At 49.7% G+C, this 27,148-nt stretch overlaps 1 protein-coding gene across 1 annotated transcript in view; it reads right to left on the reverse strand.

The window, feature by feature from the left end:
* Positions 1 to 6,510, reverse strand: part of LOC126516415 (phosphatidylcholine:ceramide cholinephosphotransferase 2-like) — a 241,920-nt gene extending 235,410 nt beyond the window's left edge. Inside the window, exon 1 of the mRNA XM_050166535.3 lies at positions 5,991 to 6,510. The gene's annotated coding sequence lies outside the window, so the exon portion shown is untranslated. The remainder of the gene's footprint in view (positions 1 to 5,990) is intronic.
* Positions 6,511 to 27,148: the final 20,638 nt, after the last annotated feature.

Genomic DNA, 27,148 nt, shown 5'->3' on the forward strand with positions numbered 1-27,148 from the left:
TACGTCGTTGACGGACAACGTCGGAAGCTATCACCCCGTTTGTTATCACGATAGGCCGGCGCACTATTGCGCAGCACCAGCCCGACAGCGCGAGGCCTTTGCGCCCTGGTTCGCGGCGTCGAACATGCAAGCTCGCCAAAATCGAATGGGCACGACGACAGACGAGCAGTGACGTTTATCGCGCTCGTTCTTGCATCGCTTCGAGAGTCCAGCGAGTCGAGTCACGCCACGCTCAGTGAATGGAAACGTCAGTGCGCTTGTGCGACGACGGGGCTCTGTGCACGCCATGTATTGTGTTGCAATACTGGCTGCTTCGAGGAAGAACAAGCGATTTCTTTGAAAACACAGCGCATAATTGTAGGCAGCAACGGTCCCCTTTTATTTGGCCACGCATTATTGGAGATGGCGGACATAGGGAAAAAAAGGGGGGCAGGTAATATGTAAAATTTTAAATGAGTCTGTTAATAAGCGACTATCACAGAGCCACCACGTCTCCAGGCGCTGCCGAGAGAAGGATCATCTCCACTGCACTGTCTCCAACAAAAATGGCTCTCGTTGCTTGAAGCAGTCGAAATTTATGTAGTTTTGACAAAGGCTCTTTTTTTTAATCCCTGCCTAGAATTGCCTTCGCAGCAATATGGCTAGAGCGTGTTTGTTCATGCCCAAAACCCGGTTAACTATATTGTAGGTGGATCGTAGACTGTCAGAATTCCAGCTCACTTTCTTTCTCTTCTTTTTTCCTTAACTTTCATTACAATAAATAGACAATTAAAGCAACTTATTAAATTTTTTTTTCGCCGCCAGCTGTTTAACCAACAGAATGAGTGGTAGCCCCTGTTATTGCAACGTACTACTTAGACAAGACAGCACATAGCCGTACGAGGGAAATTGGTGTTCCGTAATGTCGTATGGATTCGGAGAGTTATAAAACCGTAGGCTTCAAATGCGCAGGCGTGTATATAGTACCACAGAGAGTCTAAGAATGGAAACGCCGCTCCGCAGGTAAGAACAGTTACGAAACGCGCCGATGTCATGTCACTGGCATGGTCTTGCACCGAAACCGTATTAGGAAACTGACGGTTACGAGTTAAAAACAAAAAAAAAATACAAAAAAACTTAACACCAATTTGCGTTGTCTGGCTTAGGCGGACACGTTGGCAGTTTCAAATTCTGCAAGCTTTCCTATTTCTATTTCATTACGAAACGAGAATATTGGCGAGCGCACTGCGCAACACAGCACTGCAAGGGACTCGACCGTTACATAAGTTGGTTGTGTCGCAACGAGCGTGAAAAACGAAAAAAAAAAAAGAAAAATCACCGCCCAAGCAGTCCGAACAGATGGTTAACCAGCGAAGCCGAAATATGCGGCCCGGTTGTTTATCACTGGGTTTAATCCCAACGGTTCACTAAACGACGGCTTGGTAGGCTGCCGGATCCTCGGTACGCAGTTGCTGCTTGCGCTCGTCTGCACGAGCCTCTTGTGCCCGGGCTGCAGCATCGGCAAGGCGTAGACGAGCTTGTTCCCGGTTGCGCGTATTACCAATTGCTAGTAGGTACAGCGGGGCGTGGTACTTGCGAAGACGACGGACGTTTCCACTGCCTCACCGCGGGGGCAGCCAGCGGCGGAGCGTAAAGAAACTGGACCGCAATCCGCAATGCTGGCATGCGTAGGCGACAAACGCATACAACACGCGTTAAGAAACATCCTCCGTTGTACCTAGGCAGACTCACATATTCAAGGTGCAAGGGCCTCCAGATTTTCTTTCTCGCAACCGCTCTTACACGATCCTGCACAGAAACGTCGGGCACCGTGAAAAGCGCCACGCCCCGATGTGCCTACTAGCAATTGTAAAAACGCTCCCCCGTTCTGCTAGCGGCGTTGCTGTTTGAGAGCTGCCTGCTCCTCAGTAGTACGTATGACGCGTGGCCCATCCATGTAGAAGCCGGCGAGAAACAGCTGAGCGCGCTCGGCCGGGGCGGTGAGCAACGACGTCACTACTGGTGCAGCTAATAGCGCGCCTCTCTCTCTCTTTTCGCGCACGCGCATAGTGTTGCGACGGAGGAGCTCTCGGTGTACAGGCGACAGACGCACGGACGAATCGACTAGCCATATACAGCTTCGCTGCAAAAAGACCTGACTGGTATTGGCTTTATTTTGCACTCTGGATGCGTGCATACGATAACTTTCCATTTTACGCGAGTGAAAGTGGAAGAACAATAGCGAGGCGCCTCAAGGTCGAACTTCAAGACCTGGGGCCGTATTCACAAAAAGAAAAACGTCTACGCTGGTATTGTTAGCAAACAAAGATTTCAGCCAATCCTGAAGCTGGACATATCGTTAGCGAAAGCGAACGGCCAGTGGCAAAGAGCGCTTACGAAATAAAAGCTTTATGAATTCGGCCTCTTCTCGACTGCAATACCCAGTAGCTAAGAGTGAGCACGTTTTATCACTCAGGCTGCCTTGAGCAGATGGCCTATTGGACAAAAAGAAAATGCAAAAGCCGTTTGTGGTCAGCGGTTGCCTGCAGCTGTTCACTGCTGCTGTTCGCAACGCCTATGTAGAAACCCGCAGGTCCGCACGTCGTCTTTGGCTGCTGCTCTAGGTTTCAGGCAGAGTGAGGACGCGTCAGGACATGTTGAGGACACAAAGAGACGCCTGGTGGCAACCCGGTGCCGTGCGTCACAGTTACTGACAGCAGTAACTGAAGGAACTGATTGTTACCACCCTTTTTATTTTACTTCGTTTATTTCTTTTTGTTCCAACATCCTTTACCTGTTTGCTTTGCATTCTTAATGGGCGTTCCCGTATTTACTTGTTTGTAGTAATATTTTTTTGCATCTTTGGCCTGGCCGCTCAGATTCCGGCAGCCCGTTACAAAAGGGTACGGCCACCATCACCAAGAACTTTCAAAAGCTTTCAAGTTGTTGCACGATAAAATTTAGAAGCAAGATTTGCTTTCCTCGCATTCTCAAGCACCACCATATAGCGGAAACCGCAATCCTCCATCACGTAAAAAATTACAGGTGCAGACGTTTCGAGATGTGAAGGGTCGAGAACTAACTGGCGACAAGGTATTCAGTCCCAGGTCACTGATGCCAGTTTATGTCAATAATTTTGAAGCTACTGAGCTGACCTACAAGTAGTTCGTTGTCTATTTTCACTTCATAAAGGAAAAAGTAAGAACAGAAGTCGCTTCTGGCGGCAATGTAACTGTCTAGCTTGGGCTGCTGACACCTGACCGGCTGCCAGCAGAGGGGTATGGGAGTAAAGGACAGGTAGGAGAAAGTGGTAGGAGAAAACTATATATTGCTATGTGATATGAGTAGTGACTATTTCAACATTTCACCAAGAGCTGGCTTGCAGTGTCACTTCACTAAGTGTTCACATTCGAATACAAAGACTGCCACGATTACAACGAGCAACAGCTTTGTTCCTGAATGACAAAAGATTGACACCACATTTACACCACTCGAAAGATACCGTTTTACGCAATGCTGCTGAAGAAGCAATAGTAATACAACACTCGTCCAGTCAAGGTTACTGAATTTGGAGATTTCGGAAGCTTTGTCAGTCTGTCATCCATGCGCAGACATGCAAGAACCGCGGCACTGTCTGCTACAAATTTAAGCATTCGTCAGCGTGTCCATGCCCCGATGTCACCAGACCAACTCCCGGGAACGGCGATATACTGATCATGCCCATAAGGAAACAATACGAGAGTACTTAATTTCCATATTTGAACTCCCAAGCCCCTTACAGTAATGGATTCGGTATCCATTCTAATGACTATTCAGTAATGTTAAAGGGACACCTAAAAGAAACACTGAATGAGCTTAGGCTGATAAGCTATTCTTTCGAAACTATACTTCGGATAATTTCGCGGTAATATAGGTTTTTCATAGAAAATTACTGTAAAAGTCCTTTTTATTTTTGTCGCAGCTAAACCCCAGTGCCGGAACGTCAGCGCGACATCACGGATTTCAAGGTATCTCCCCGTATTTTGGCCATTTATTACTAGGTAAAAATTCGAGAGCCTTGGCATGTTTATTTTAGCCTTTGGAATACAACGCAGTTTTTACCGACAAAACGTTAACTAGGTCATGACGTCCCTACGAGCTGGCGCGGGAACTTCGGTCAAGGCGACGTCGCCCTCAGTATTTGGTGCTTGCGTAATTTCTTGCTTACCATGCCTCCTCTAGAGGGAAATGTCACTCTTCTGACATTGTTGAAGTGCCATTTAATCACAAAGCTCAAATTATTTTCCCCCCCTTTTGGAGTCTCTTTAATGAGTAGCGCTGAATTCACGACTAAAGCTCGAACGTGCAGAATATATGGGCTTCTGTACATATCGTACTTACTATAAGAGATCCTTAGCAAACTTGGGTGCAACTGTTTACGTTCCTCTATTCTGTCGCATGTGGTTGGTTGGGCGTAGCATTTAGGAATGCCTACACATTTCTTATAGGAATAGCCAACAGTGCGGCGTGTAATTTTTGAGAGTGCAAAGACACAACTAAGCTCCTTCTATACCACTGCCCAACTCAACGTTCAACGATGTGGTCTGCGAGCTCTCGGGGGAAAAGATCCTGGGACCTTGGCCGAAGCACCCTTCCATGCACAAGGCCGCAAGTCTCGAAGGCGACGGGACTGTACGAACGCCAGTGACTGTTCGCGAAAATTCCTCTTTGCTACTTCTCTGATCTTTTCTTTTTATAATCTGGTCTTCCCCCTTTCGCCTTTCCTAAGTATAGGGTAGCCAACCGGGCATGTCCTTGGTTTACCTCCCTGCCTTTCCCTCTTCGTCTTCTCTCTCTTGCGCCACTTAATATTCGAGGAAGGCGGTTATTTACTTTCTTCAATGGGCGCACGTGCTGCTTCAACGCGCTCACGGTTTTCTAAAGCTGCCCTGCGATACGCCATGTACAAACAGTGCTACAAAGAGAGAGAAAAAAACGACACGGCAGTCAAGTGTCCAGACGCCTATCGGACACTAGGCGACATGTCTCGGAGTAAAGTTTACTGAGCGCACGGTTTCCATTATCTTCAAAAGCTTTTCTTTTTGGCGAACGCGCGAAACAACGTAAGACATTTGCGCGACATCTCAGTACAGAGAGCATTCGAGTTGTTTTTCAGGGCCCGCTATGGCAATCGCTTGTCCTTACTTCCGTCAAAAGCCGGTTCGAGCCTCATCCACCAACAAACCTGGCTTTTCGACACCCGTCACGCCAGACTCTCAGTGTGAGCATGCAGTCATGTAATGTTTCGCCGCTCTAGCCACAATCGCGACGAACAACAACTCTGATTAACCTACTACCCAGCTTCTGACCTCGCCCCGAGATGCCGCAATGGGGTGACATCATTACGATAACACGTTGCAGGCTGGTGCACGCGCGCAGGGCGGAGGAAACATGACCAAGGAGCACATGTTTTCTTCGCAGCTGCGTACGTGACACTTGGCGTCGAGCAGCACGAGGTAACGCGTCAAAACAGACCAAGTCGAAAGCACAGTGTATGCACGACGACTAACGATGAAGTGAGTTGTACTGAAGGAACCAAGCCAGTGAAAAGCGCAAGTGAAAAGCGCAGTGAAAAGTCCAGCAAGCGAAAAAACATTTCGAAGCGGTGCGAAGCTATGCACGTTGCCGAAACCCTGCGGCACGACGAGAAAGCGCCCATCGTGATTCGACACCACCACCTGCGTGCCAACCAGAGCGTAATCAACGCAAGCGCCATCGTCAGTACGTTGTCCTGGCGGCGCGTTCTTGGTTTCTTGCTTTGGTGTAAAGAAACCACCGCCATTCGTTTACATCATTACATGCGCGACTTACCTGGGGGAAAAGAAAGCCCAAGTACGCCGACAGGCGCTAGTTGTCGAGTATCTCACAAAATGGAAGCGCGACTGAAGAACGCACTGGAGACGGCGCAGCGGGAAATAAAAAGCGTGATAAGGAGGCGCCAGCAGTTCACAGGAAAGACAAGTCAGACTCACCGTTTCAACAACACATCCGCGAACGCGCTGGGGCACTCGGGCTGTCGTACAAGCTTGGGGCGATCCCGGGCTCTGCCGCAGCCGCTGGTTCAGAAGTCAGACAAGAAGAAAGTGTTCACAACGGTAGCGACAGAGACAAGGCGCCGAACGGAGAGAGGCGGACGGCGTCGCCTTTTTTCCCTCTGGACGCCGGCACCACGAAGCTCCCTGGGCTCTCACTCGGCGGAGGTGCCAGCCGTGCCAGGCTCACTTCATGGAATTCCTTCTCGGCTTCGCAGGGGCAAACAACACGGTCGTACGCTCTTCTCGTGTCCAGTCCAACTTCACCGCGACGTCGGTGCTTGCTCCAAGTTTGGCGTCGACGACGGCTGCAGGGGCACGCACGCACACACAAGCACACGTACTACACGGAGAGAATAGCGATCGGTTCCAACGTGGCCAGCAGGAGGACAGGCGTCGAGCGCAGCGCGCGGTTTGCTCCTGCCCAAGCGGCGGCGACGGCGGTGACTTGCTCGGGGAAGTTGAGAGCGTGGGGGAACGTGTTGAGGACGTTCTCCGCGAGGGGCGCCGTCATCGAGGCCGCCGTCTGACGTCATCGGCGCGGGGGCCTGCCCTGCCTCTACTCCTGCCCGCCTGCTGCCCCGGCGTCACTCCGGTCTTTTTGGCGAAGTTTTTTATTATTCCGCGTTGCCAGCCGCGCAGTACCTAGCAAAGCCTTCCTCGCTTCCCCAGAGACTTTTCGCAGCGTGTGGAGAGATGCAGATAAACGATGGCCGGGGCGGCGCTGGCTCCGCGGAACCTTTGAGGTGTTTTCCAGGGCGCTGCCATGGCGGAGAGGCTCTCCCTGCAATGGTTATGTGCTCGGCGCCACGCTGGTACCACCGTGCTCGGCGCGTTCGCGTAAGCGGCTCCATAATAATATTTGGTAATGGATTACTGAACAGTTAAAAGAAGTCCCCGACGAATAAATGTTAGAACAGCATCACTAAAATGTCGCTGGAAAATACCAAGTGGAAGTGCGTTTCCCATAAATTAGTTTTCATTGCTTTAATGGGCGTCCTACCTACGGCCAACGGGCGAGGGCCTTTTGATGAAAGCAAAGTCTATTCCTAGGTGAAGGTAAATGGAAGTGGCCAGCGGTTGCCTCTAATTTATGGCCCTGGAGTGAGGACTTCAGCCATTGGATCTTTAGATGTGTATTTTTGTGTGTGCTTTCTAGTAAAAAGGTTGCAATGTTGCACATCCTCTCTCTCTCTCGGTGTGTTTGTGTGTGTGTGTACTTTTTTGCATTTGTTTGTCGAGTATGAGGGAAATATGCCGCATACTGCGCCCCAACGAATCTCGTTATTTCAGCTGCCAAATTTTACAACCGCATGTTGCTGCGGTAGGCGAAAACTAAGCATGCTAAAGCAGATTTAAATTCTACTGTTATGATCGGTCTGCAGCAAAAATAGGCTCGGCTTAGCCAAATCCATCATTACCTGATTGCTTCCTGGTACATACAATCGCGATCCAAATTACGCGGCCCATGGCTCCGGTCTCAGGAGCGGCTGCGGGGCCACACCGGGGCGCTGCTATCTCGCGATCAAAAATACGCGGTCCACGGCTCCGGGCGCGGGAGCGGCTGCGGGGCCACATTGGGGCGCTGCTATCTCCCTCGGGCGCCTGCTTTGAGGCTGCACCGAGTGACGCCAATCTTCGCCCTCGCTCTCGGCGGCGAAGTCAGGCGCTTGATAAATTTCAAGTGCGGCGTTCGGCTGTTTCGCGGCCGATGGTCAGTGCATATATTTTCTCACCATATATTGTGTTATAGGACACTCTATGGGTAAGTGCATAGGAGGGCGCTTCCATTTTGTTTCGTTTGCCGTGCTGCCGTGGTTCTTGGCACGGCGACGGCGGACGGCTTCCGGGCACGGCTGGCAGTTTCGGACGGTTTGTGCAATGTGAGCACAGTAATGCTTTCGCATTAAACGAGAATGGAACATTAGTCAGGACGGGCGTTGACATGAACCAAGTGGTGGCTGTTTGCTTGCTACTCCTATGAACCGATGCCTTGCCAGGCGTCTTCCATTGAGAGTTCAAACGCCAGGCACGGAAGCGCGGCACACACGGGCGCGAGGCGCACGTAAACATGAAGCGTGAAACCAAATCGGGCACTGCCAGGCATACGTTCCGTGCGCTTAGCCGAACAGCAGAACGCCTGCCGGAGCCATGCGAGATGCGAGCTGGCGCGGGGAGGAAGGCAAGCGCACTGACGAACCCTCTTCCCAACTGACCGTCAGCTGCGGAACAGGCGAACGGTGCACTTGAAATTTATCAAGCGCGTGACTTGACCGCACGAGAGGGTGAAGATTGACGTCACTCGGTGCTCCGTCGAATCAGGCGCCCGATGAGCCCGATGGAGACAGCAGCGTCCCGGTGTGGCCCCGCAGCCGCTCCTGTGCACGGAGATGTGGGCCGCGTATTTTTGATCGCGATTGTACCTCCCAGTGCGGCTCGCCTAAACGCCAGCGGAAAGCATGGGGGAAGCGGTAAGATTTCCCATTGTCCCACACCCTTCTCCTGTTCCGGAATCAGCCTACTTGACCTATCTTACGACCAGCTGCAACAGCCTTCTTGTCGCGCACCCTTGTATGCAATTGCCCTCGAGCGTGAGAAGCCCCTGCACTTCCTTCCCCAAGGGCTGCAAGTGCAACCTTTCTGCCTAGCGTTCTCTCGCAGAGAAGGAATCCGGCGATCGGGGCCGAAGACCTGCCAGAGACCGCGTCCACGCCTTGGATACCCTAGCGCAAGAGCTTTTTGTCACTATAACGCCACTGTTAAAGAGAGACCGCTGACGTCACGAACTTGGGGGGGGGGTGTTTAGTATTCTCTATGTTGCTCACCCATTTACCACGGGCTATCTATCTATCTATCTATCTATCTATCTATCTATCTATCTATCTATCTATCTATCTATCTATCTATCTATCTATCTATCTATCTATCTAATGCTGCGGTGCTGATGGAACAGGGTTCGAAACCAACCGCCGGACCAACTTGGGTCACTGGGTATGCGGCGCTGCGTGTGCGCCATTGTTTATTATGTGCGGCAGTGTGTATCGTTCAAGAGCAGCACTATGTGCCGCTCTTCAACGAACATCTTCGACGCCGATCTGGAGCAGTGGGGATGCGGCACTGGGCATGTGGCAATGAGTACGTACAGCTTTCGAATAAACCACTTTGGCGCCGACTTGAAGCGCTGAGTATGTGCCACTCTGTTTGTGCTGCTCTCCATTGAACTTCGCCGATACCAACTTGGGTCACTGGTGTGTCCCAGTAGGTTTGTGCCAGTAGAGCCTCTCTGAACCCGTCTAATTAGGTACGTGCCGCTGGATATGTGCCGCTGGATATGTGCCGCTCTACAAAGACAAAAATGACACTCTAAATTTATCCTACGTTCGGCGGAATCTAAACCGCGGCGCGCGATGACTTTACGGCGACGTCGCTACACAGCGCAGCTTGTCTAGTGAGGAGCGCGAGAGAGGCGCCCGACTGCGTACACGTTTAGGCGTTGGAGACACGGTGTATCGCTACATTGCTTCAATGTTAATCGCACTAATGTCGGTATTCGTCGCGAGATGGGTTCTGCCAGATTTATTTCCCTTTCCTATACCAAATTTTTAGAAACCACCTGACGCAGACATCACAATTCTAGTCCTTCAGGAGGATTACTCGAAGGGGAAGAGATGTTTTTGTACAAAAAGATCGAAACGCATAATCAAGTAATTAACACAATCTCATCATTTAAGTTGACTAATTACTTAACGGTATATATTGCAATTTATTCATTGCATCCGATGAGTTCGCAAGGCGATGTATGCACTTGGAAGGAATTCTCAGGATGGCACCAGTTTCGAGATATTAATTGTTACGAGAAATTCTTGTACATGGATTTTTCTTAATGCTTGTTATATAGGATTGAACATGATAATTTTAGTTATAGAAATTTAGCTTTTTTAAATTATATGAAAGTGGTGTATTGTTTGCACGGTTTGAATGGGGAGTTAATAACATGTTTATTGTTTGCATTTCTGTTCGGTGTCCTGTGTGACAGTTGTAAACGCAAATGTAAAAAAATATTAGTATTCTGCAATTACCGATTTACCTTCGGATTCCACAGCATTGCGTTCTTGCTTTTTGTTTTTGTTCTTGCTGTTTTTTTTTGCAATGTGTAAATTTATGTCTGATTGTACACAGCTGCCTTGTAGAGGTTTATGGGCCTAGTCAGTGGGCAGGGGGAGGGGGGGGAGGAGTTGTTGATTTAGCTTTTAGCCCGTAGCCCTTTCCAGAATGTTTTCTGGAAAAATAATCCTGAATTAAATTACCGAAGTGTGAGACAAAATACAATGGTGGTCCAGTAAATTTTGTGCTTCAAGCAGAAAACGGTGTTATGTTAAAAAAATCACCGCCCAAGCACTTCGTACAGATGGTTAACCAGCGAAGATGAAACGTGCAGCCCTGGTGCTTATCACTGGGTTAATCACGACAGTTCATTAAACGACGGCATGGTAGGCTGCCGGATCCTACTTGCTACTTGCGCTCACCTGCACGAGCCTGGGCTTGTGCCCGGGTTGCAGCATCGGCACGGCGTAGACGACCTCGTTCCCGGTTCTGCTCGCGGCGTTGCTGATCGAAAGCTGCCTGCTCCTCATAAGTGCGTATAGCGTGTGGCCAAGCATTTGGAAGTTTGAGAGAAACTGCTGCACGCGCGCTCGGCTGCGACGGAGAGCAACGACGTCACTACTGGCGCAGCCAATCGCGCGTCTCTCTTTCTCTTTTTTTTTTCTCACGTGTATGCGCATGGGGTTGCACCGGGAGGAGTTTTCGGCGTACAGGCGACAGACGAACGGACGAATCGGGTAGTCATATACAGCTTCTCTGTAAAAAATAAGTGTAACAACACTACATTTTTTCCCAGAAGTTTGACGGCGCATCTATCGAAACCGATGCCGTCCTTGGAATTCTTTCCAACCCGATAAGCCATGGCAACTCACCGGTTACCATTAAGAAATTCCCATATGGGCCGTAAAGTAATTAGTTACAAATTTATTTTAATTTATGCCAATTATAAATTCTTGTGCAAATTTATTGTGCAAGTTACGTCCACCGCTTCGAGCAATCCAGTACAAGGATTATAACCGTGCTATCTGCCACAGGCAATTTTTATAAGTTCTAGATAGTCTAAAAAATAACCTTTTTTTTTTTTTTTCGTCATCGGTGCTGGACGTCGCTCCATTCCTGCTGTGAAAACCACACCCATCTACTACATACCACTACTCCGATGTCGGCATTGTCACAGTTGCTGAGGCAGGCAAGACCTGTACTATTCGAACAGGAGCAAAAAAATAAAAAAAAAAGAAGTGCTGTATGCTCAATTTGTGTCCCTTTAAAGGAACAGATGTCGAATTCAGTAAGTTTTATTGTATAAGTGCTCTTTTCCAATGGCCGGCCGCCTTCGCTATTGTTGCGTAAGAGCTTTTTGTGAATATGGGACAAAATACTTTGCAGAACACAGGGGAAAAGATAGATATTTGCGGGGCAATCGGAAGAGCCACAAGATTTCATCAAATTTGCTGTACTTGTAATGGGCCGCTAGCCCACGGAGAGACTAGGAACATATGGTCTTATGAAAACGAAATGCGAGATCTGAAGAACAGTTTGTGCGAATATGGAGCAAAATGCATTGCAAGAAAAGCTCAACAGTTTTGGTCAACCAGGAAAGGCACAAGGAATAATCAAAATACTGAGGCACCCGCTTAAGCACCTTGCATATGGGTGAAATTAAAGCTATAAGAGCGGGACTAAAAATTGGGACCTAAACTTTGTACCTCTGCAGCTGAATTCCACTACTAGCCGACGAGGGCGATGAAACAAACAAACAAACAAACCAACAAACAAACAAACAAACGGCTCCTCATGAAAAGGAGAAAGCACAAGCTACTACGCAAATTGCTTCGCTACCCGCCGTGGTTGCTCAGTGGCTATGGTGTTAGGCTGCTGAGCACGAGGTCGCGGGATCAAATCCCGGCCACGGCGGCCGCATTTCGATGGGGGCGGAAACACCCGTATACTTAGATTTAGGTGCACGTTAAAGAACCCCAGGTGGTCGAAATTTCAGGAGTCCTCCACTACGGCGTACCTCGTAATCAGAAAGTGATTTTGGCTCGTAAAACCCCACAATTTAATTTTTTTTAAATCGCCTCGCTATCCAGATGCAATGCCTCCGAGATCGGGCATGCACAAGCTGCCCGATCTCAGAGGCCATGCCAGCTGTGTCTTGCATGTTTCGATTGATATTTTAATGGGGTTCAGCGTCCAAAAGCAACTATGAGAGACGCCGCAGTGGAGAGCTGCGGATTAATTTCGAGCAGTTTTTCTTCTTTACCGTGCACCTAAATTTGACTACACGACCGTTTTTGCATTTCGCGCACATCAATGTGGGGCCGCGAGGGAACTATCGGGAAGGTTCTAGCATGTTCTGCTGACCAATGAATAGCGCTCCAGACTGCATACTTCTTTGTGCTTCTTGAGATAGTGGAGCTGGCCAATCGTCGAGGACCTTGCAGGTTTTCTGCTGGTGGCGCTGAAATTCTGTCGAACTTTCTCATGAGCATAGAGTTTCCTACAAACATCACCAGAGGGAACTCTAGTGGCCTGGTCGTATAACTACCTTGGCATATGGATAAACGAAGGCAATAGATATATGGAAACAAAAAAAAAAACAATAACAGTAAAGGAAAGAGAATTGCGGTCATAATGAAACACAGAGCGCTATGGGGATACAATAGGTATGAGGTGCTCCGGGGTATGTGGAAAGGGTAATGGTTCCAGGACTTACGTTTGGAAATGCGGTTGTTTGCCTGAAATTAGGGGTACGATCAGGACTCGATGGTAACCAAAGGTCAGTCGGACGCCTCGCATTGGATGCTCACGGGAAGACTACAAATGAAGATGTGCAGGGACATATGGGCTGGACAAGTTTTGAATGGAGGGAAGCTCACAGTAAAATTAATTATGAAGAACGATTGAGGAATATGGGAGAAATTAAATAGGCTGGGAGAGTGTTCAGGTGTTTGTACAGGAATAACATTGTTTCACAGTGGAGGAAAAGAACTAGGAAGCTTACCAGCAAGTATGCGGTCCGTATTGTGAGCAGCACAGCAACAAAGAACGTCAAGCGGAAAGTCAGAGAGGCTGAGATACATCTCATGGGTGGCGGCAATGGAAAAAAAACCTGCCCTGAGTAACTACTTAGGAGGAAAAAACGAAATCAGGAAGGAAACCATTTATGATAACTCAAGGGGAAGCTCATTACTTTTCGAAGCGAGATTAGGATGCTTTAGAACACGCACTACTTAAAAAGCGAGATATAAGAAGGAAGAAGAAGCATGTGCTTGATGCGGTAAAGCTAGGGAAACGATGGAGCATGTTTCATTAAAACGTGAAGATAATCGACCCAGCGGTCGATTTAGGAATCACTGGCCTCCTTGAAGCCCTTGAGTTCTGCGAGACCAGGGGGAAAGTAAACATTGTCCACAATAGCGATTAGCAAGAGGCGATTGGAAGATTGGTGGAAGAAAAATAGGGAAACGACAGAAAACCGAGGCGTACAAAAACAAAGTTCACAATAGGCGTTCGAAAACGTTGGTGATGGGAATTCATCGTGGTTTTTATTCCGTTTTCTTTTTTCTTTTCTTCTTTTTAAACATACGTAGGACATTAGGCAATAAAATCGCAAGAGCTTGGTGGCGCAACCCACCGCTCCGTTCCAAAGGGGACGCTCATAACATCCATCCATCCGTTCAGCCACCATCAGAACGAGAGGCAGCGCATGGCTTGGTCAAATAAGTTCGGTGATTTTGGTTTCAAACGTTTCCGTAGCGTCTTTATTATACATTTATTTTTCTAAATACTAGGGATCACAGCTTTCTAAACGCAGCAAGGCAGTAAGTCTGCGCACATGCGTGGTAAATGCGAATGGTTGCACTTTGAACGCGATATCTTGTTGAAAGTGTTCAATTTGAGAGGTGGCAAAGCCGTTCGAAGCCAGAAGGACCAAGTTTAGGCAAATCCATGTACTAACTCCATCATTCCCAGGCTGGCGGAGGTGCCATACTTGCAGCTTCTGTAGACACTAGCTTAAGTTCACGCTGCGTAATTTTTGTAGGACGACCTATGCCCAGAAGTACTGGCTTTACCCTAAACGAAGCTAGGCATCCGGAGCTCAGACGCACTGTTCGCAGCATTTCAATGATGGGAACCAAAGGCTCGCTGGCTTTTGCGAACTTTCTTACTTTGCCTCAAGTTTCGTTTTAAAAATTACAATTTTTCTAAGTTAAGAAAAGGATGCTGAATGTTACACTTACCTTCAAGAGTGGGAAGACAGTGTAATGCATCTCTGCGAAATAGGAGATTTTTAAACAAGAATTTTGTTCTGCAGCATTATAGATCCAAGTGGAGGGAGCTGCTGTCACCGACTGTTCTGAAAAAAAAAAAAAGATGTAGGTGGCTTAAACGTGCGACTGCGATTTAATTTACGCATTTGTTCTCGGTGAAGAATACGAAGTAAGCGAGGCGTAGTTTCGCTACATTCCATTGAAATTATTAAAACGTGAGCAACGTCTTGATAAGCAAGGTTTGCAACTGCTGCCTGCAAAGTATACATTTGTTCTGCTGCGGAGCTCACAAAACTGTACAAATAAGTTTCTGGAAATTTTCCACTGTTTCGTTTAGTGCAGCACAATCGAGAAAAGTAACTACAAAAGAAATCACAAATTCTGTTGTCAGAAAACAGACTTAAATTGTAATTTTTTTTTGTTGGAATAAAGTTGTTGCCGTGCCTGTCGACTATCGCGCAGCGTAGCGACGTTTTAGCACCAACGAAGCACAAAATTAAGCGGTTCATAATGGCGATAGCGATTGTACAGATCACTCTAGACCAGTTGTGTGCTTTGGCACACTTGTATAAAAAACGCGCGCGCGGAAAAGATTTCCCTTTTACCCGGCGAAGTTGGACTTAGCGCCATTCGGTTGAGAGCCAGGGCAGACAGGGCCGGGATAATGCGGCGATTCTATTCCAATTATTTTCCTTTTCGCGTTTCGTCAGTGGTACGAACAGCGCAACACCTATGGAACCTTGGTTCCATGAACGTTAGAGCAGCGCTCCGCCTGCTTTATCGAGAGAATCGGCCGGTCGTAGGTGGTGACTGAAAAGAAAATAATACAATCGAGCTGATAGGAATCGCTGCATTAAACCAGCCAAGCAGTGCACACGGCGGCGCGACCCGTGCATGGCGAGCCATTGAGACGCGCCACTTCGCGCGTGTTTCGCGCAATGGAGGTCTAAAGCCTACAGCACTGCATGCGTTGGAATGCAATGAGTGACCATGAAAAGGCATATTTCTTTGCGTGTGCAGCTGGATTCCTCGTCCACTAAGGAAAATAAACGTGAAACACTTCTCAGAGCGAACGTCAGTGAAGAAGGGGTGGAGTCTCTATACACGTCGTAATATAGTGTGAAAACTTTGTAATTGACAAGTAAATTCTGAAGACCGCATGTAATCGCATTTATAAGAGGACGCGAGGGTGCACTTTGACTATCGCCAGTTCATCTCGTTGGCACTCAAAAGCGAAATGGCTCGTTTTCTTTTTTTTTGTTATTAATAAATTTTACGCGAGTGCAATAGTTATTCATTATGAGGGCATCGGTCGCATCCGTGGATGTAAACACGGTTGCACGGTTCGAATCGGAAATGCAAGCTCGGAAGACTGCATACTGTGCCTTGCTTTGTGTTTAATTTGACATTGAAGAAATGGTTCCACCATGCGCCATATAGGTAGAAGCCGTCAGGTGTAACGCCATAGGCAACGATCTTTAATTACTGATTGTACTCAAATCCTAGAAATCTGCATGAAGTCCTCTCGATAAATCATTTAAGGATAGAAGCTTGCTATACGTAAAATATGACGTACAAAAATTACGGCAGAATTAGTCTCGCGGTGTCTGTCGAAGGTAATAAGATTAGCATTCGCGCAATGTAGCGATACAACGTATTTCTCAAGTCACGTTTGTGTAACATGGAGGGAAAGAGATAAGTAGAAGGCAGGGGGGTTAACCAGAATAACGTCCGGTTGGCTACCCTACACCGGGGGAATGGGAAAGGGGAAAACAAAGATAACAGGGAGAGAGGGAAGGAAAGAGGGAAATTGCGGTGAGTTCGCTGACGTGTGTGGTCTTACAGAAATTGCATTAATAGTCACAGATGGTCGCACAAGCCCGTCGTCCTTAAGAAGCACAAAAGCGCCTTCACCGCTTTATGGGCCGACGGGTGATGGGGGCAGTGTTACAGCAGCACCTGCACAGAAAGCGACCGATTGTCCAGTTTTTGGAAAGCTTTGGCAAGTTCTTGTATCTCTGGGGTGTATCGTGGACAGTGGCACATCAGGTGGTCGATGTTTTCTTCGGTGCCACAGACCTCGCATGCTGCACTGCCAGTCACTCCAATTAATGTAGAGTATGCCTTTGTGAAGGCAACTCCTAACCAAAGGCGACAGAGAAGCGTAGCTTCACGTCGAGGAAGTCCGAGTGAAGGTCGGAGTTGCAGGGAGGGGTTTAGTCGATGCAGCCGTGTAAGTCGTAAGTTTGGCGAGTTCCACTCGGTCAGTGTGAGACTGCGTGCCAGGTGTCGAAGCTGCCTTGCGGCGCCTGTCCTCGAAAGCGGAATTGGAACGCTGTGCTCTTCTTGATGTGCTGTGCGAGCAGAGTTATCGGCGGAATCATTGCCACTGATTCCACAATGACCAGGTACCCACTGAAAAACTACCTCGTGACCTTTTTGTTGGACGTGATGGTAAAGCTTCGCGATTTCGTATGTCAATGGGTCATGGCATCCGTGTCGGAGAACTGACTGCGTGTATTGTAATGTCGGTTTTGAATCACTGAACACAGCCCATTTTCTAGGTCTTTCAGAATCAATGAATTCCAGTGCTCGACGCAGGGCCGTTAGTTCTGCCGCCGTTGAGGTCGTGACATGCGATGTCTTGAACCACAGTGTCATTCCTCGCGTTAGTATAACCACGGCACCACCAGAACGGCACGACGTAGTCGATCCATCGGTATAGATGTGCACGTGGTTGCTCTACTTTTCATCCAAAAGAAGTAAGCTCAGCTCATCTGCCTTCTTCTGTAGTCCTGGAATCATTATATGTACTTGTGGACAGCTCAAAACCCCACGGAGGAAACGCTGGTCTGGCCGCAGGTGCGTACCCTGAAGTAAACGACGCACGATGTGCACTGACAATACCGCTAAATGTCGAGCAGGGCCTTGCAGCAGTGAGGCTCGCCAAGTGGCGGGAAGGGGTCCTAGCATAATGCCTGAGATGCATACGCATTGTCTCAACGGTAATGTGCGTAGTGATTGAGTAATCCTGCCCAAGGGCAATGGTTTCTGCCTTTGATGCACTGCGCGGTAAGCCAAGACATATCTTAAGGGCTTGGGCTTGAATACTCTGAATCGTACGCAGGTTAGTCTTGCAGGTGTTGGATATTGCAGGCAGGCTGTATCGCAGGAATCCAACGAACAACGCCATGTACAGCTGTAACATAGCGTGTATAGATACTCCCCAACTTCTTCCTGCAAGGAACCTGAACAGGTGGCAGATAGCAGTCAGCCGCTTTTTCATGTAATTCACGTGCGGAGTGCAAGATAGGTCTCTGTCTATTACGACTCCCAAGAACCTGTGACTTGTGCTGTATGTTATAAGTTGCCCGTTAATAGATACGCCGTAAGCAGACATTCGCTTCCTCGTGAATGCCACCATAGCGCACTTCCCGCATGAAATTTCAAGTCCTTGTTCACGAAGGTAGCAAGATGTCATTGTGGCTGCCTTCTGAAGCCGAGCGCGAAGCTGAAGTCGTGTCACACCTGATGCCCAAATGCAGATGTCGTCCGCATAGATGGAAAGTCGTGCGGTGCTTGGCAGGTTGTAAACTAATCCACTGAGGGTGAGATTGAAAAGAGTCGGGCTAAGCACTCCGCCTTGAGGGACTCCTCGGCTACCGTAATGCTCGGATGTCGGGCCATTTTCTGTGCGCACGTAGAATGGTCTCCTCTGTAAGTAGCTGTACACCCACATATACATCTTACCACCAAGTCCGACGGCTTCTAACGTGCTAAGGATGGCTCCATGGGTGACGTTATCATAAGCCCCTTTAACGTCTAGAAACAGAGCCGCAGATAGTCGATTACAGGCCTTTTGGTGTTGCACAAATGTTATCAAGTCAACAACGTTGTCTGTGGACGAACGGCCACGTCTGAATCCGGCCATAGCATCTGGGTAGATTTCATAGTACTCTAAGTACCATTTCAGACGTGTTAAAATAATTCTTTCCATTGTTTTTCCGACACAGCTGGCAAGTGCGATCGGACGGTATGAGGAAATGTCCAAAGGCGACTTGCCAGCTTTGAGAAGTGGAATGAGGCGAGTTGACTTCCATTCTTGCGGAACCGTACCCGTCTGCCAGGAGTCGTTGTACAGGAGCAAGAGTGCCTTCCGAGCTTGGTCTCCTAGGTTACACAGGGCACGGTATGTAATGCCGTCAGGTCCTGGCGCTGAAGAACGCCTGCACAAAGCCAGCGCAGCTTGTAGTTCTTCCATAGAAAAAGGGCATTCCATGCGGGGATCGCGTGAGAACAGTGGGTGATCGAGCGTTCCCGTACCCGTTACATCGGAATTTGCTTCGCCAGCGATCTTTCCGCGGAAGGATTCAGTGACGTCAATATCTCTACATTGTAGATGGAGTGCTTGAGATTTAAACGGGTGGCGCTGACCAAAGGTTGTGCGAAGGCCACGAACAGTCCTCCATATAAGCGAAAAAGGTTTTCGCGGATCCAGGGACTCGCAAAAGGATACCCATTGTCGCGAAGCCAGCTTGTTCATGTGACGCTGTATTTTCTATTGTGTTCGTCTAGCCAATCTCAAATCATAATCGGACTTCGTGCGTCTATATCTTCGCTCCGCACGACGGCGAATTGCTCGAAGTTTCGCTAGTTCGATGTCGAAATCGGTGCGGGAAGAACTCCTCGATAGCAAATGCGTGGTTGTTTGTATGGCATCCTTTATCGCGCCCTGTAGGTTATAGGAGGTACCATCACAACAACAGTCTTCCATTATTATTTTGTATATGTAACATGAAATTACGAATAATGAAGGACGTCGACGGAACGACAAAGGCGGTATGACAACGACGGCGTGACGACAATGAGATGACGATTCTGAAGTAATGACGATCGAATAAAGGTACAAGCATGACGACGACACGGGGACAATGGGATGACGACAAGTGTACGACGACGATGGCATGACGACGGCGACCTAATCACGATTGAATGACGATGAATGGCGACAGTCTGATTGCTATAGAATGGCGAAGAAGGATATGGCCTCTATAGACCGGCAAAGGCGCTATGACGACGATGGCGTGACGACAACAGGATGACGTTACTGTAGTGATGTCGATGGTTAAACGACAGCGTAACGACGACGACATAACGATAATGATGCGACGACTGTGTAGTCACGATGACATGGCGAAGTTTGAATGATTATGATGGAAAGGCTTCGACGGCATCACGACGACTGCATCACAACGAAGGCACGACGATGACTGTATCACGACGCCGCAATGACGAGGATGGCATGACAACGGTACGATGACAATGAGATGATGGCGCGTGTATGGCGACAATGGCGAGACGACAACTGTATAACGAAGCCTGTAAGCTAACGATGGCGTGACCACTACTGCATGACGAGAGGCGGATGACGAGCAGGAGGGACGATGGTGAGACGACCGCGACGGCATGACGATGACGGCATGACAACTGGTGTATGATAGCGACTGTCTGGTGATGACGCAATCACGACGATGGCATGGCAACGGTGGCACAATCCCGATTGAATGACGACAGCCTGATTACGATAGAATGACGAAGGTGGATTGACGTCCACGGAAGGACGAAGTTAGTAATGAAGATGGCAAAACGACAGCGGGACGACGACGGCGTGACGACAATGGTACGACGACTGTGTGACGATGGCCGCATCATGAGAGTCGCATGACGAAGTTAGAGTGACGATGATTTAACGACTGCGACGGTATCACGACGACGGTGCGACAAAAAATGCATGACGACGACTGTATGATAGCGACGCAATGACGACGGTGGTATGACAATGGCATGAACGAGGACTACATCACGAAGTCTGTATAATGACGATGGCGTGACGACGACGTCACGACAAAAGTCAGATGACGAAGCTAAAGTAATGACGGAACGAGCATGACGGCGGCATGACGAGAGTCGGATGACAACGCTGAAATGACGCCGACGCAACGATCACGCCCAACGCAGGTCGTCGCTAGGCAAGAGCATTGAATATACTGAAGCAAATAAACAAGGACAAGATTGAATCAAGCTTAGTGGACGCAGCTGCATACCGAGACGGCAAGCTATTTGCGGTTTCCGCCGTGGACACGCAGGGCAAAGCCATCAACTGTGCTTCCGTCCGGACGACGAACCCCGAGGTGGCCGAGCAAGTGGCCATTGCACTCGCCATGCAAGACGGTCGGAGAGAAAGGGTGTATAGCGATTCAAAAGTGGCCGTCAGGGCATTCCAGAAAGGCCGGGTAGCCCGGCAGCTAATTCAAATTCTGAAAGGCGCCAAACACGGCGACACCTCCATACACTCCATCCTCTGGTTCCCTGCCCACGTCGGGACGATTGAGGGGTTTCCTCTGAGCCTCAACGAGTTTACCCACGAGGCTGCGCGTGGCTCTGGCGTGGCTTTACCGACCCCGCTGCCCTCGGATCGGGCGACTGTATCCCCGGACACAGACACACTCCTATCACGTACGCACAATGAAACTACAAAATTCTTCTACTTAGAGAGAAGGGGGGGGGGGGGGGAGGCGCTGCGATCGCCGAGGAGTGTAGACGTGCTCGCGTCGGCTCCGTGTTCGTGAAATGATTCTGCAGCATTTTCTTGCGAATTGTGGCCTAATTTTTACACCAGTCGATCCGTGAAGATACCAGGACTCCGTAGACGCCTCATTTTCAGGTGGGACACTCCATTTCCCTGTGCTACGGACATTTTCCTGTGCTGCGAACATTTTTGTGAATCGCCCACGCCGCCGCCGCGCGTGCGCGCCAGGCGCACCGGATGCGTGGCGCGCACTCGAGCGAGCTCCGTAACGCCGATCAAGTTTCTCTGCCCCAGCAACGAGCATGGAGCTCGAAGTGGCCGCCGAGACGGGCTGGCGAACAACTCGCCTTCGCCAACCGGCGAAGCTGAGGGACGACTCTTCACCCCAAACTGACCCCACCCAAACCTCAAGCACTTGTTCTCGCTCCAAGACCAGGCCACCAGTCAAAGCACAAGTTCTCAAGGCTGGACGCATGCCGCCGCTACCTTCCAACCAAATCAAGATTATAATTCGCCCCAAGGGTGCCCTCAACATCGCCAAAATTGGTGGTCCTACCGTGACTACAGCCGTTCTCCAAGCCGCACAGCTCAGCCCAGCAGATATTCAACATGACACCGTGTGCCCCAACACTCAACAAAACATTGTCGTTGTCAGTACGCCAAGTCTGCAGAACGCCGACCGGTATGTCTGCATAAAATCCATTCAAGTCAATGGGGTCACGCACGATGTTAACGCGTATGAGACGGCCGCCGAAGACACCACGAAGGGAGTCATCCGCGGAATCCCCCTCTCTGATACCCCACAGCAAATCAACGCCAATATCGTCAATACCCGCAACCCCCTCGCACTTGTCGCAAAACGCATTGGAACGACAACCAGCGTTGTTATCGCCTTCAGTGGCCCCGACGTGCCATATCTGGTCCGGTACGGAGCTACCTTAATCCCATGCTCATTATTCCGCAAGCAAATAGAAATTTGCTACCAATGCGGCCGCCTCGGACACCGCATGGATGTCTGCCCTTTTCCCAATAACAAGATCTGCCGAGGTTGCGGAGTCCGCAACCCACCTCCCGATCACACGTGTAACCCCAAATGCTCACTGTGCGGCGGCGCTCATCTTACAGCGGACAAATCGTGTACGGCTCGCTACAAGACACCGTACGTTATTCGCAAGCGCATTGGGGAACGCCGAGCTGCAATGCAAGCCACCCTTCAAGAAAGCGACTTCCCGCCCTTAATCTCCAAGCCCCGCTCCAGATCACGGTCTCCATCACGCTCGAGGCAACATTGTTCCCGGACCCCTTCACGTTCGAGACAGCGCCGTTCCCGATCCAGATCTACCTCTACCCCACCCGCCAAGTCTCCTACTAACAAGGTGAGCTTCACAGAAGCCCTTAAGGGCGCCTCGCGAGAGGGTCGCACCACACCTTCTCCACAGCCCATGAACACCAATGATAACGCAGAAATAGCCCACCTCAAAAAAGAAAATGCCATTATGCGCGACCTAATCCACAAGCTCTCGCAAGAGGTTCACGATCTTAAACAATCCAAGGCCCCCGCTCCTACACCACCCGCCGAAGCGTCCCACTCCTCTAGCCACGACGCTCCACTGACACCAGCCCCCAAAAAGCGGGCCCTCCAAGAGGGAGCCACGGGCCAAGTGCGCTCAGAGATTAAGGACATGCTAGTCTCACTTCAAAGCACGATGAACACACTCCAGAACGCAGTCGAATCCATGCAACACGCCGTTCTCGCCCTGGCACAGCGCGTCACAAACATTGAAGCCCACCTACAAACTCTCCCCATGCCCGCTCCCCCTGCCCTCGAAACCCCGGCACTGCCCATGACGGCATCCCCCAATCCTCATCATGGCCCACACTAACAGAGATACACTTATCTGGCAGTGGAACTGCCGAGGCTATCTCCGCAAACAGCCAGTCATCCGTCAACACCTTCGTACCCTCACCCGGCAACGGGACGTCATCATGATTCAGGAAACCCATATCGATTCGGTCACCCTCCCAGGTTACCAACCTTTCATCCCGCCGCATGCTTCTCGCCGCCTCTGCACTTTCGTCCACAAGAGAATTACCGCCATTGAACACAATCTCCACGACCGAAACATCGAACACCTTCTCGTTGAACTTATCCCCACCAGGAGACGTAAGGAAAGTATTTTTCTCCTTAACGTGTACAGCCATCCCTCTGCCAAAGTTCGAAGCCGTTTTCTCACCCTCTTCAAGAAGGCCCTTAACGTAGCTGGCACCAACCCCCTCGTTATCGGTGGAGACTTCAATCTCCCCCACACGGTATGGCGATATGGCTACTCGACGACGGCGGCTCAAAACCTCTGGAAAGACTCCCAAGACCTCGGCCTCACTTTCAATACAGACCCGACCTTCCCCACACGCCTCGGTAGTTCCACTTCCCGCGACACGACCCCCGACCTGACATTTACCAAAAACGTCACCAACGCCCAATGGAGCAACACACAACATGATCTCGGTAGTGACCATTCCATCATTGCCATACTTATCCCTCGGATAGCTGCAGTTACCGCCAAACCCCGTGAGTTCACTTGGGTTGACTGGGATGCATTTCGCAAGCATCGATCCGCTGACCAGCACGCGGAACGCATAGCGGACATTGATGCATGGACCCGAAATCTCCACTCCGATACCATAGCAGCCACGCACACCGTTACCACCGATGCCCCCGTCGAGCGCATGGACAGTAGACTGGCCCATCTCCTCGCGGCTAAAACATCCATCCTATCCCGCTGGAAGGGGCAACGTCTCAACAGGCGCCTCCGTGCTAAAATAGCTCTCCTCAATAAGGAAATCGAAGCCCATTGCCTCACTCTGAGCCGTCAGCAGTGGACTGAACTGTGCAATACTGCTGACGGACAGATCCACTGTCCCTCTTCTTGGAAGCTTCACAGACACCTCCTCGATAGTCAAGCCACCCGCTCTTCCCAACAAGAACGCCTCACTAAACTTCTCTACACAGAAACGAAGAAACAGGGCCGCGCCCAAGTCTTAGACTACCTCACCAACAAGTATCTCCCCGTGGGCCCAGGGCAACCTCATGGCTCCTACACCGGGACCCCCAACCCCCCACTGGACGAAGACTTTAGTGTCGCGGAGATCCAAGCCGCCCTGCATAAATTAAACAGCCGCTCTGCCCCTGGCCCCGATGGGATCACTAACAAAGCCCTCCGTGATCTGGATGATGCCTCCGTCACCCACCTGACAGATTATATCAATGACTGCTGGCGTAATGGTGCCATTCCGCCGGCCTGGAAAACAGCAAAGGTCATCCTTATTCCCAAACCTGGCAAACCTTCTAGCCTCGATCATCTTCGCCCCATTTCACTTACCTCATGTGTGGGAAAGGTTATGGAGCATGCCTTCCTCACGCGAATTAACACCCATCTGGAAGACACTGCAGCGTATCCTCACTCTATCATTGGCTTCCGGGCCCACCTGTCGACCCAAGACGTCATGCTACAACTTAAGCACCATATACTAGAAGGTAGAACACGTACTACTAAAGCTATACTCGGCCTCGACCTCGAAAAAGCCTTTGACAGCATAGCCCATTCTACCATTCTTGACCGCATCTCACGCCTTAATATCGGTGCGCGCGCTTATAATTACGTCAGAAACTTTCTCTCTAATCGCACGGCCTTCCTTTCGGTGGGGGATCTCCTCTCCGACGTCCAGACTTTGGGCAGCGCGGGAACCCCCCAGGGCTCCGTTATCTCCCCAATGCTTTTTAATCTTGTCATGATCGGTCTTGCCAAGGAGTTGCAGCAAGTGGACGGTGTCACCCACACCATATACGCTGACGATATAACCATCTGGGCCCACCAAGGCAGTGACGGCGAAATAGAGACGGCACTACAATCCGCCATTGAAACAGTCGAGACCTATTCGCAACTTTCACAGATGGTAGCGACGCCATGCGGCAGCCGTCGTAAGTCTCAACGAGGGGATGCCCGCGTTTCGTACCCGCGTCGCCCGTGTTCAGTTAGTGTGGTGCGCTGGAGCCTTTGTTTTGTATTTGATTGGGGTCGCTTTTTACAGCGGTATTTCAGAGCTCTGCAGTGATCTACGCAGCTGAGGCACAGGTTGCCTTTCGCAGTGACACTGTTTTGACGGGTTACGTGTTTGATGAAATGAGCAAGACGTACAAAAGCAACAAAATGTGCTGTGTGCCTCAGTGCACACGCCGTGCAGTCAAAGGCGAGGTAAGCATTCACTCGTTTCCTTACGAGGAACGAATGAAAAAGGAGTGGGCAGTGAAATTGCGCATTGGGAAGCCTGTCACGAAAACAATGCGTTAATTGCATACTCTTCGAGAGCTGGCTTCTCGCACGCCTTGCCATATCTCGTGGCGTCGTTTCCTTGGAAGTTTTGCGTCAGCGGATTTTCAATTTTGTTTTGCCAGCTGTTTGTTGGTGATGGCGCAAATCTACGATGTGTGGCACTTGCTTCCTGTTATTCTGAGCATTCGCTCTCTTTGCCACTATTATTTTGCCCAGCAGTCTCGGCACAAATTCTAACTGCTTGTGCTGAGCTCACAGCAACCATGTCCTTATAAAATTTTGCTAGCTGAGCACTCAAATGGTTCATATCAGTTCTGTAAATTCTTAATTTGACCCAGTCTCTGAATGCGACTTCATAGAAGAGAAGTTCCTCAAACTTTTGTGCATGCTGGTTGGTGAGGATATGCACAATCAGGTACGGCTCACAGCCTGTGTTGCCTGCTTGCTTGCCTGCTTTGCAAGAGCAGTGGCCCTGTAAGAAAAAAAAAATTGTTGCTCCAATGCAGGACAGGCACTCTTCATGTTATGTGAATAAACGCGATGTATTGCTCTTTCTCCCGTTTCATTGTGTATCTTTTTTTTCCTTTCGCGCTGCCTTCGTGCAGTATTTTCTTAGCGGCTTTTCGCTACTGGGCTCCACAAAAAAAAAAAAAAAACAAATCATGTAATACTGGAAGAACCACTTTTGAGGTGTGGGCAGGCGAATCGAGTTCTACGGTTCATCAGAGAATGACCAAATCAATGTAATGCTCCTACGGTGATGAAATCAGCTTTGTGGCATCATTAAACGTTTGCCATGTGCTGTACGACTGCATAGACGATGTTTTAGCAAATTAATGCGAGCGAATACCCTTTGTTTGTTGAGCGAATACCCTAAAGGCAGCATAGTTTGCCAGGCAACGCGAGGCAAGGGTTCGGACACCGAAGCCGCGGCAGTACACGGGGCCCCTCTTAACGTGTAGCCGTGCTCACAGCCGCGCATAGTAGCAAAAATTCAGACGACGTGAAGCAGCAACTCGTGGTCCCTCTACGCATAAACCAGTCTGCCTGGAAACGCACATGTGTCGGACGCACTTGCAGGCTGAAGAGCGCAGCCATGTGCTCGCGTGTTCAAACTAAGAGTGGACAACTGAATATGTAGTACACGTACACCATGCCACACGCACCAGCAGCAAGCTGTTCATTTTCACGGAGCGTTGGGGCCCGCTCACGCCTCTGCAGTAAACACAATGAGCTGTTTTGATTTCCTGAAGTGCGGTCACTGAAGCCTATTCGGCGAGGGACTCGCAAGAAAAAACAAAGAAAGCCAGTAAATAGCACATGTACCCATCTTTATGGTTTCGTCGCTCCTAAATTCGAACCACAGCTCGTGCGGTTTCTGCCGCACTTGTGATGTTTGCAGGCACAATCCTTGGACGGTGTACGACGAGACTGTGCATTCTTTCAAGCCGCAGCAAACGATGTGTCCTGCGTTCGACACTTCTTCCCTTTCAACCAGTCAGCGAACACGCGTTTCTGAACCCCCGATGTGGGTCATAATACATCCCAGAGTCAGTGGTCTTTGAAATGAAGACATGACAATACCACGCTGCGGCCGGAAACACTGCGATCCGATGCAGCGTGTACAGTAGCCGGTGGCGTCTACACGATCCCCTTAACGACAGCCATATTGAATTTCGAGTAGCGCCACCTATAGGCGGTGAAAGTTGCGAATATCCAAGGCACGGGGCTTCGCTGCTCCCCAGCGAAGTCCGAACTCCTCCTCTACAGGCCTACTCTCCGTGGCCGCCGCCCAAAATA

Source organism: Dermacentor andersoni, chromosome 1 (genome assembly GCF_023375885.2).
Source record: "Dermacentor andersoni chromosome 1, qqDerAnde1_hic_scaffold, whole genome shotgun sequence".
NCBI lineage: Eukaryota > Metazoa > Arthropoda > Arachnida > Ixodida > Ixodidae > Dermacentor > Dermacentor andersoni.